At 36.2% G+C, this 9,457-nt stretch overlaps 1 non-coding gene across 1 annotated transcript; it reads right to left on the reverse strand.

Moving 5' to 3' along the window:
* Window positions 1-4,065: 4,065 nt before the first annotated feature.
* Window positions 4,066-4,168, reverse strand: LOC144457291 (U6 spliceosomal RNA). The gene has a single exon (XR_013486607.1). It is a non-coding gene; the product is annotated as a U6 spliceosomal RNA (small nuclear RNA).
* Window positions 4,169-9,457: the final 5,289 nt, after the last annotated feature.

Raw genomic sequence — 9,457 nt, forward strand, 5'->3', positions numbered from 1 at the left:
GTACTTATTGATATAATCATGTTTTTATTGATTTTATTATTAATATTATCTATAACTATCACTGCATTGGTTTAGATTAGCATCTTATACCATTTACTACAGTAAATTCTAAGTGAATAGCTAACAAATATTGAAGATCATATCATTAAGAAAAGGGAAGAAATGGAAGGAAGAATTTTTTCACAACCGTGGTTAGGAGAAGAATTTTTAATATAACAAGAGATAAAGTTCACAAAAGAAATACGGTTGATTTATGGCTGAATTGATTTTTTTCCTCTATGAGAAAAATGAAAATCCTGAAATATGATGAAGAAAATTTAAAGGAATTTTTTTGTTGTTGTTTCAGAAACAGTAAGTATCTCATTTAACTTGCTCAGCTGCTAAAAAAGACAAAATATGCCAGTCTTGGAAGTTTGTTAAAAATTAGAATAGTCACAGAAAATATGGTGATATCTCTGAGAACCTCACTTTTATTTTCTTTAGTCCAAAGATTTATGGAACTCTTTTGTTTAAAAAGTGATTGTTTATCCTAGCACTGATATTTGCTTCTGCAAAATGGTAAGCAGATCAAATTTCTGTTCTGTAGAAGGGAAATAGGAGAGACTAATATGGTCCTGTGTACCCACAGAAACTGTAAATATTAATTTTAATGTTGCTAAGTCCCATTAAAATTCATGTGAAAATGCTTTGCTACCTCATAGTGATAATTATAAATATGGTATCAATAATGTATTTAACACATTTCTATAGTTTATAATGTGTTTCTGGACTTTGGAACAAGTCTTGGCTTTGCTAATTTGCCAATGTCATCCTGAGTTGCTTTATCTACAACTTCAACCAAAAGTGCTCAGTTAGTGAACAAGCATTTATTAAGTGCCTATGTGCCAAGCACTGTGCTAAGTACTATGGACACCAAAACAATAACAACAAACAAACAAACAAACAAACAAACAAAGCAAAACAATCCCTACTCTCAAAGAGTTTACAATCTAGTAGGGAAGATAACGTGCAAACAACTACTTGCAAACATGATAAATATTGGAATAGATTGGAGATAATCAACAGAAGGAAGTCACTAATATTTAGTGGAATCAGGAAAGGCTTCTTGTAGAAAGTGAGATTTTAACTGAAAGTTTAAGGAAGTCAGGGAAGCCAAGAGATGGAGATGAAGAGGGAAGGAGTCCCAGGTATGGAGGACAGCCAGTGAAATTGCATAGTCAGGAAATGGATATCTGGTGGCAGGAACAGCAAGGAGGTTAGTATCATTAAACTGCATAGTACGTGGCATGGAGTGAGGTGTAAGAAGTCTGGAAAGATAGAAGGGAAGGAAATTATGAAGGACTTTGAATGACAAGAGTATTTTATATTTGATCCTGGAGGAAATAGGGAGCTACTAGAATTCATTGCAGTAGATGTCATGGTCAAAAATGCACTTTAGATAGATTAATTTAATAACTGAAAGGAAGATGGACTGGAAAGGGGAAAAATTTGAGTCACAAAGACCAATCAACAAGTTCTTGCTATCGTCCAGGCCTGAGGTAATGAGGGCTTTACCGGAAAGGTGGCAGTAACACAGGAGAAAAAATGGGGCATCTAAGAGACATAACAAAGGCAGAATTGACAGGACTTGACAACAATATGGTGGAAGAGAGAGAGTAAGGATTGAGAATTACATCTAGATTGTGAGCCTGGGTGACTGAGAGGATGGTGGTACTCAGTTTTGGATGTGTTGAGTTGAAGATGTCTATGAGATATTCAGTTCAAGATGTCCAATAGTCAGTTGGAGATGGGAGATTGGAAGTTAGGAGAGAGGTCAGGGTTGGATTAGTTGATCTGAGAATCATCAGCATAGAGATGGTAATTGAATTCATGGGAGCTGTTGAAATCACCAAGAAAAATAGTGCATACAGAAAAGAAGAGAGGCCCAATTCAGAACCTTGTGGAATATCTATTAGTGGGCATTACTTAGATAAAGATACAGCAAAGGAGAGTGAAGAGGAGTAGTCAGACAGGCAGGAGAAGAACCAGGGAAGAGTAGTGTCATGAAAACCTAGAAAGGAGGGAGAATCAAGAAGAGAGTGATTGACAGTATGAAAGGCTGCAGAGAAGTCAAAAAGGACAAGGAGTGAGAAAAGGCCACTAGATTTGGTAATTAAGAGATTAGTGTTTTTGTTGAAGGAGATAAGATTTATACTTGGTGAGAACTTGCATTAAATTCAACATGCCCCCAGAGCATTATGCTTGGAGTTAGATGAAACCCAGATTGAAATCTTGTCCCTGGATTTTATAAACTGCATGACCCTGGGAAATTCACGAACTGAGCTTCAATTCCTTCTTGCAAAATATAGATGCTGATAGCTGCTCTGAGTTATTGTGAGGAAAATGTTTTATAAACCTTAAAGTAATATAGATATGTGATCTGTTATTTCCCTCTAAACTTGCTCCCTTCTCTGACTTTACTCTTTCTTCCACATTCAGTTGCCAACTCTTGTTAGGTCTATACTCCCAACATCTTTTTAATTTCTCATTCTCTCTAATCATTCAGCTACCACCCTAGTTAAGCCTGTTGGAGTAGGCTGGAGGAGATACCACTAGCTGTCCCCCACACCTGGAATGCACTACCTAATCACCTCTGTCCCTTGGAATCCCTAGTTTCCTTCAAAGTTTAGCTCGTGCTAGCTACATGGAGCCTCTCCTGACACATGCAGACAATGGTGCATTTGCATCATGAAATTTCCTTGTATTTATTTTGTGCATATGATTTTATTTGCCATCTCATATGCTTACTGTTCTTATTCATGTACAGAAAGACTAGTGATTTTTTATGTTTTTTTTATATTAGCTACTGTACTAAATGTATTAATTGTTTTGATTAGTTTAGTTGAATAATCTTTAAGTATCACATAATTTTAAAATATGTATAATTTTATTTCTTTTTGACTTATAATTATGTCCCTAATTTCTTTATCTTTTCTTATTGCAGTAGCTTACATTTCTACAACTATATCAAATAATAGTGATGAAAATCAAGGATATCCTTGCTTTACCTCTGCTCTTGTTGGAAAGACTTCTACTGTTTCTCTATTGTAGATAATGTTAAATCCCAGCTTAAGTTAGATACTTCTTATTGTACCAAGGACAGGTTCATTTAGTCCTATGATTCTTGTGTTTTAACATAAATATGTCGTATTTTGCCAAAAGCTTTTTCTGCATCAGTTGATGTAACCTTGTGCTGTTAATATGGACTATTACGTTTATTGTTTTCCTAACATTTAACCAACCTTGTATTCATGGAATAAGTCCAACTGATCAACTTGTGTAATCTTTTAAATATGTTGCTACAAAATTTTTGCTAGTATTCAATATTTTTTCATTGCTATTTGTTAGATATACTGGTCTATACTTTTCTTTCTCTACTTTATTTCCTCCCTGGTTTGAGTATCAAAAATATATCACAAGAGTTTTATGGGATTCTGTCTCTGTATTTTTGCAAACAATTTATGAAATATTTAAATAATTTGTTTTTTAAATGTTTTATAAAATTTATTTTCAAATTCATCTAGGCCTGGGGTTTTTTCTTTGGGAGTTCATTTATGACTTATTTACTTTCCCCCCAATAAACTGTATTGTTTAAAATTTATATTTCCTGGTCTGCAAATTTGAGTATTTTTATTTCTTTGTTAGTATTTAGCTATTTCACTGAAGTTATCAGTTTTGTTGGCATATAATTAGGTAAAGTTTCTAATGATTTTCTTTACTTTCTCTTCATCCACCGAAAATTTTGCTTTTTCATTTGTCATTTGGTTTTCTTTTTTTTAATTGAAAATTTGTTAACAGTTTATTTTATAAATGTTTTCAAAAATCAGTTCTTAGTTTTAGTTTTTAAAATTTTATTTCTCTTTGATTTTCAAAATGTCTATTTTGGGTTTTTTATTGCTTTTCTAGATTTTTTAAAATATTGTATGCCCAAGTTTTTCATCTGTTCTTTTTCTCTTTTATTGATGAAAGTGTTCAGAGACATAAATTTCACCCAAAGGACTGCTTTGGCTGTAGCTTAAAAGATTAAACAATTTGAAACACTTCATGAATTTGCATGTCACCCTTTCCCAGGGACTAAGCTGATCTTTTTTGCTTTGTTCTAGTTCTCATATATACTGCCAAAATGAGTACCCCTGATCTTTTTCCAGAACTCTAGTCCCACGACCTTAACTATTAACTTAGCTGTGCTATCACCCAAATGGAAGTTATCCTCTACCTCCCCTAAAAGTCCTACTTCTGGAAACCTTTCTATTCGGGCCATTATAATCCTCCAAGTCATCTAAGTTTGTTATGTTGGAACCACTCTCTACTCTTTTTTCTCTCAAACCATCATAAGTAATCAGTTTCCAAGTCAATTCTACATTCATATCCCTGACATCTGTACCTTTCACTCCACTTATACAACCTTAACTAAAGCCCTTATTCTCTCTTGCCATCATATATTGTAGCAGACTCTTAAATGATCTCGCAGCTTCCAGGTTCTTCACTCTTTCATCCATCCTTTACACAGCTGCCAATATAATCTTCTTAAGGCACGGGCTTTGCCATATGACTGCTCTATTCAAAATCCTTCAGTGGGCCCCTATTATTTTCAGAATTGAATAAAAATTCCTTAGTCTGATATTCAAAGCTGTCTACTCTCTTGCTCCAATTTACCTAGCCTTATTTTATATTATTCCCCTTCATATATATTACATTTCACTCCAACTGAACTACTAGTTATTTATAGGATTATAGAAGAAACAGAAAATTAGAAAAGTCAAGTGAGTTGTCTAGGGTCATATAACTAGTAAGTATGTGAAATAGGATTTGAACCCAGGTCTTCCTAACTCCAGGGCAGCTGAGAAGGAATCAGAGAACCAAGATATCCAGCCATTCCCCAAACCACTAATTCTGCCTGTTTGTGTAGGTTCATTCTTCATAGCTCATTATTCATGGGCATCTGTTCATGACTTAAAGACCCTAAAGGGAAAATTGGTCCTGACATTTTCATTTTCTGATATTTCCTTACACTTGGAATTGATTTCCTTTTGGAAGATGGTTGATGGAAAGAGAAGGATAAAGGGAAGGATGGTTTAATTTTCTTGATGATCCAAAGGGCTTTCTTGGTGAATCTACCTTCCTTTGTGTACATCTGATGGACATTCACAGACCAAATATTTGCAGGAAACTTTCATTCATCTTAGGATATATATATATATGTATATATATATATATATATATATATATATATATATATGTATATGTGTGTGTGTATGTATGTATATAATATAGATATATAAATATATATGTATATATGTGTGTGTATGTATATTATATATATATATATATAATATATATGTATGTTTGTATATATATGTGTGTATGGATATGTATGTATACACACACACACACACACGTATATAGTCTCACCATGCATACAAAGGGAGAGAATAAGCATTTATAGTGCACCTACTGTGTACTTGGCATTACGTTAAGCACTTTACAAATATCATCTAGTTTGAGGGTATTGTTCCTTCTTTCTGTAGGCAGAACTTCAGGTGACATAGGTACTTGTTAAAAGTATTAAAATAGTCTGTGACATTCATTGTCAATGCCAGCTGCTGAGGAGGAAGAAGTTGTATGGGAAATAAGGGGGGGAAGCATTGATATAGTGCCTATTCTATGCCAGACACTGTGCTAAGCACTTTTTACAAATATTATTTTATTTTCACAACAACCTTGCGAGATATGTGCTATTATTATTATCCCCATTTCACAGTTGAGAAAACTGAGGCAAACAGAAATTTAATGACTTGCCTAGGGCCACACCTCTAGTAAGTATCTGAGACTGAATTTGAACTCAGGTCTCCCTGACTCCAAGCCTAGTACTTTATCCATTGTGTCACCAGCTGCCTTTAAAAAATAAGTCTGTCTAAATAGTACCAAGAGGCATATATCTGGCTCATGGTCCTGAAATAATATTCCATTACTTTAAAAATGAGACGGCATGGCCTAGTGAACAGAGGGCCAAGAAGTTCTGGGTTCAAGTCTTATCTCTGACACCTATTGGCTGTGTGAAACTGGGAAAAATCACTTGACTTTTCAGTGTCCCAGGCAATTGAGGCTGTAAATTGCTGAGAAGGTGCTGACCTGCATTGATAGAAGGAGTTTCTTCATCTGCGAGTTTCCTATAACAATGACGTTATAGGTCCAGACTCTTTCCTCCTCTTTAAAAATACATTTGTCCTGCTTAACTGAAGTTATGAAGTCTATTTACATTTCTTTAAAACTTGGATCAAGAAGCTTAATGTGATTTAAATGATTATTTACAGGCAAAGAGAAGCTAGTACAAAGAGAGGTAGAGTTCATTTTCTCTAATCTTACCCCATTTTACCTTAGGATTTACTATTTAATAGGTGACAAAGACAAATGAGGCATGGGAAGGATAAAGATGGAATAAGAAATTGTCTTTTCTCTTTTAGCAAATTGGCTAATTTACAGTTTAAGTCTTATAACAGTCACATTGTTTGGACAACATCTGCATTTTATAACATACTTTGTGACAGCTACGTATGTCATTATTTGTTGTGTATTTTATAATATGCTCTCTGCCGAGTTCTTCAGGAATACTAGTCCAGAGAAGGGCATCCAGAATAACTAGATTTATTTCTGGGGCCTCTCTATCTGAGAAGAGATTGGAAAGACTAGGACTGTTTAGTTTGGCAAAGGAAAGAGTAGCAGGGGATATGATACGTACATTATATAAAATGATGAATGAGGAAAGAGAAGGCTTTTTCTGCCCCTCATTTGCCATTACAACAGACACTTAACAAACTCCTAGATTCCCACCCTAAGCGTGGAGTTAACCCATGTAGGTAGGTCATTGCTGCAGGTTGGGATGGTGGTGAATAGCATTACTACTACTACTACTACTACTACTACTACTACTACTACTACTACTACTACTACTACTACTGCTACTACTACTACTATTATACCACTACTACTACCACCACCACTACTACTACTAGTATTATAATAATATCTAACTTTTATGTGGTGCTTTAAGATTTATAAGGCATTTTTCATTTGTTTTTTAATTTGATTCTCTTATTATTCTGCTGATCCACTATTGATGGTAAACTTCTAGGTAGGTGTATTTATATGAAATAGCACCTATGGTTACATTAGCAAGGATCAGTTTACCAGGGCTATCAATCCTACTTTAGGGCACTGTGACAAGGTTGGCTATGCTTTCTGCTTCCCCAGGGAGGGGGCCCCAGACGGCTTGGCACCAGGCCCCTCTAAGGGGAGTCTGAGTTTCCAACAGCCTTCTCTCTACAGAAGTCAGGGATATGTGAATCCAGCCATAAAGTGGAAATGAAACAGGGTTGGGGAGAGAAGTGTGAACTACGGAGGGCCATTATGAATACAAGAGAAGACCAAAAAAGTTATTTTAGGGGGTGAAGATGAGGTGGTCAATCCTGAAAAGAGGAAAACTTAGTAAAACTTAGCAAGTTTTGTGTGTTCCCTGGACACTTGATTCATTCTTGAAAGTGGAGGGAAGGTATGGTACCTAAATGCTGTAAGTGTGTAAATGTACTGCTGAAAAAGAAAGACATAAAATCTGACAGCTAATGTTACAGATTAGACCCAGACTCTAAATAAACCTAGGTATTGCTCACAGTTCTCCTATCGACTCTAGCAAGTCTGGGACCTTCTTTCAGAGTGGATTTCTCCTTCCATAGAGAGAAGACCACCATCCTTGCCCTGTACCTCCCAGGGGGTAGGGGTTGGGGGGCATGTTGTATGGATCAATAAGTTAATGTCTGAAAAGCACTCAAGTCCTAGAACAAAAGAGAGGCTCCCTTGGGGCACTTTCGCTGTAAACAATCAAAAGCTGACCCACCGGGGTGGGGAGGGAGTGAATGCCTCCTCCTTCCATCTTCCTCGCCCTCCCACCCAGTTCCTAAAGCAACTGTAATTTAACGCCCTTCTGCAAGGCTTTCTATCACTGGCCCACTCCCCACCCCCTCCTTTTTTTTTTTAAGGGTTTTTTTCCCCACAGTTAGCAAGTGTGGAAAATCCCAATTTAGAATTTTCTTGTTTATGTGCATAAAGCTGCACTCATTGGGGTGCTAGTGTGTGTGTGTGTGTGTGTGTGTGTGTGAGAGAGAGAGAGAGAGAGAGAGAGAGAGAGAGACTTTCTGAGACCATATTTTTTCTTTAAAGGGAAGAGAAAGTTAACACATAGTGATCTGAATACAATACCCTTAGGCCTAGACTGCTCATGGGACTTTTTACACATAGAGAGAATTAGACATGAATTGGCAGAAGAGAAGAAAGGACATATCTGTCATGTGGTTTTGGATAAGTCCCTTAACTTCCCTGTGCTTTAGCTTAGGTATTTATAAATTGTCAGAGGTAACAGAGATTTAGAACTGCAAAACTTTTTTTAATTTAAACTGAAGGTTAATAGGTAGTAAGGAGTGTAGTGGCCATAGCATTGGACCTGCAATCTGGATAGACCTGAGTTCAAATCTTAACTCACATGTCTTGCTAGTTGTGTGATGCTGGGCAAATTACTTAAACTCTCTCAGCTTTGGTTTCCTCATCTCTAAAATGGATATAATAACACTTAATACACTAGGTTGTTGTGAGGAGCAAATGAGATAATATATGTAAGGAGCTTTGCAAATCTTAAAAAAAGTTCTATGGAAAGGTGAGCAGCTGATTTAAAAACATTCATTAAGAGCTAATATTATTAATGTCTTAGCTGGGGTGGGAGCCTAGGAATCCTAAATCCTAGTCCAAGGTTCTTTTTCAAAGTGCTCCACTCGCCATTCTATAAAGCAAAGAGACTGATTTATAGCTAAAGAACTTTTGATTTGGTGTCCTAGGACCTCTTTGGGTCTTGGTTTTGTTATTATATTGGACTTGCTGATCACCAAGGTCCCTTTCAGCTTCATTGCCTAGAGTCCTATGAGTAAAATGCTTTCCTTAGGGATGCTCTGAGGATTAAGATAATCATAGTTGCAAAGTATTTTGAGCTCTGGAGAGAGAGGAATTACCCAAGGCCTTCCAATCCCTTTTGTGGTCACATCAAAATGAACAGCCTTGAGGAATTAGGAAGATGAGCTGACTGATTGTCAGACCCTAGAGTTAAGAGTAAATAATACCAGGCATCTGGAAGGAGGATAACTGATCAATCTTAAGTTGACTGGCAATATCGTTTTCTGTGAATGCTCCAGAGGTACAGTGTTCATTAATGGCAGTGTTAAGGGGGTATAGGCTTTGCTGGAATGCTGGCTGGCAGAGGCCACCAACTCTCTCTTTTCCTCTCTATTTCTGTCTCTGTCTCTGTCTTTATTTCTTTTTCTCTATCTCTCTGTCTCTTTCTCTTTGTTGTTGTGATTGTTCAGTCATGTCCAACTTA

Source organism: Phascolarctos cinereus, unplaced genomic scaffold, assembly GCF_003287225.1.
Source record: "Phascolarctos cinereus isolate Bilbo 61053 unplaced genomic scaffold, phaCin_HiC Scaffold_4;HRSCAF=312, whole genome shotgun sequence".
NCBI lineage: Eukaryota > Metazoa > Chordata > Mammalia > Diprotodontia > Phascolarctidae > Phascolarctos > Phascolarctos cinereus.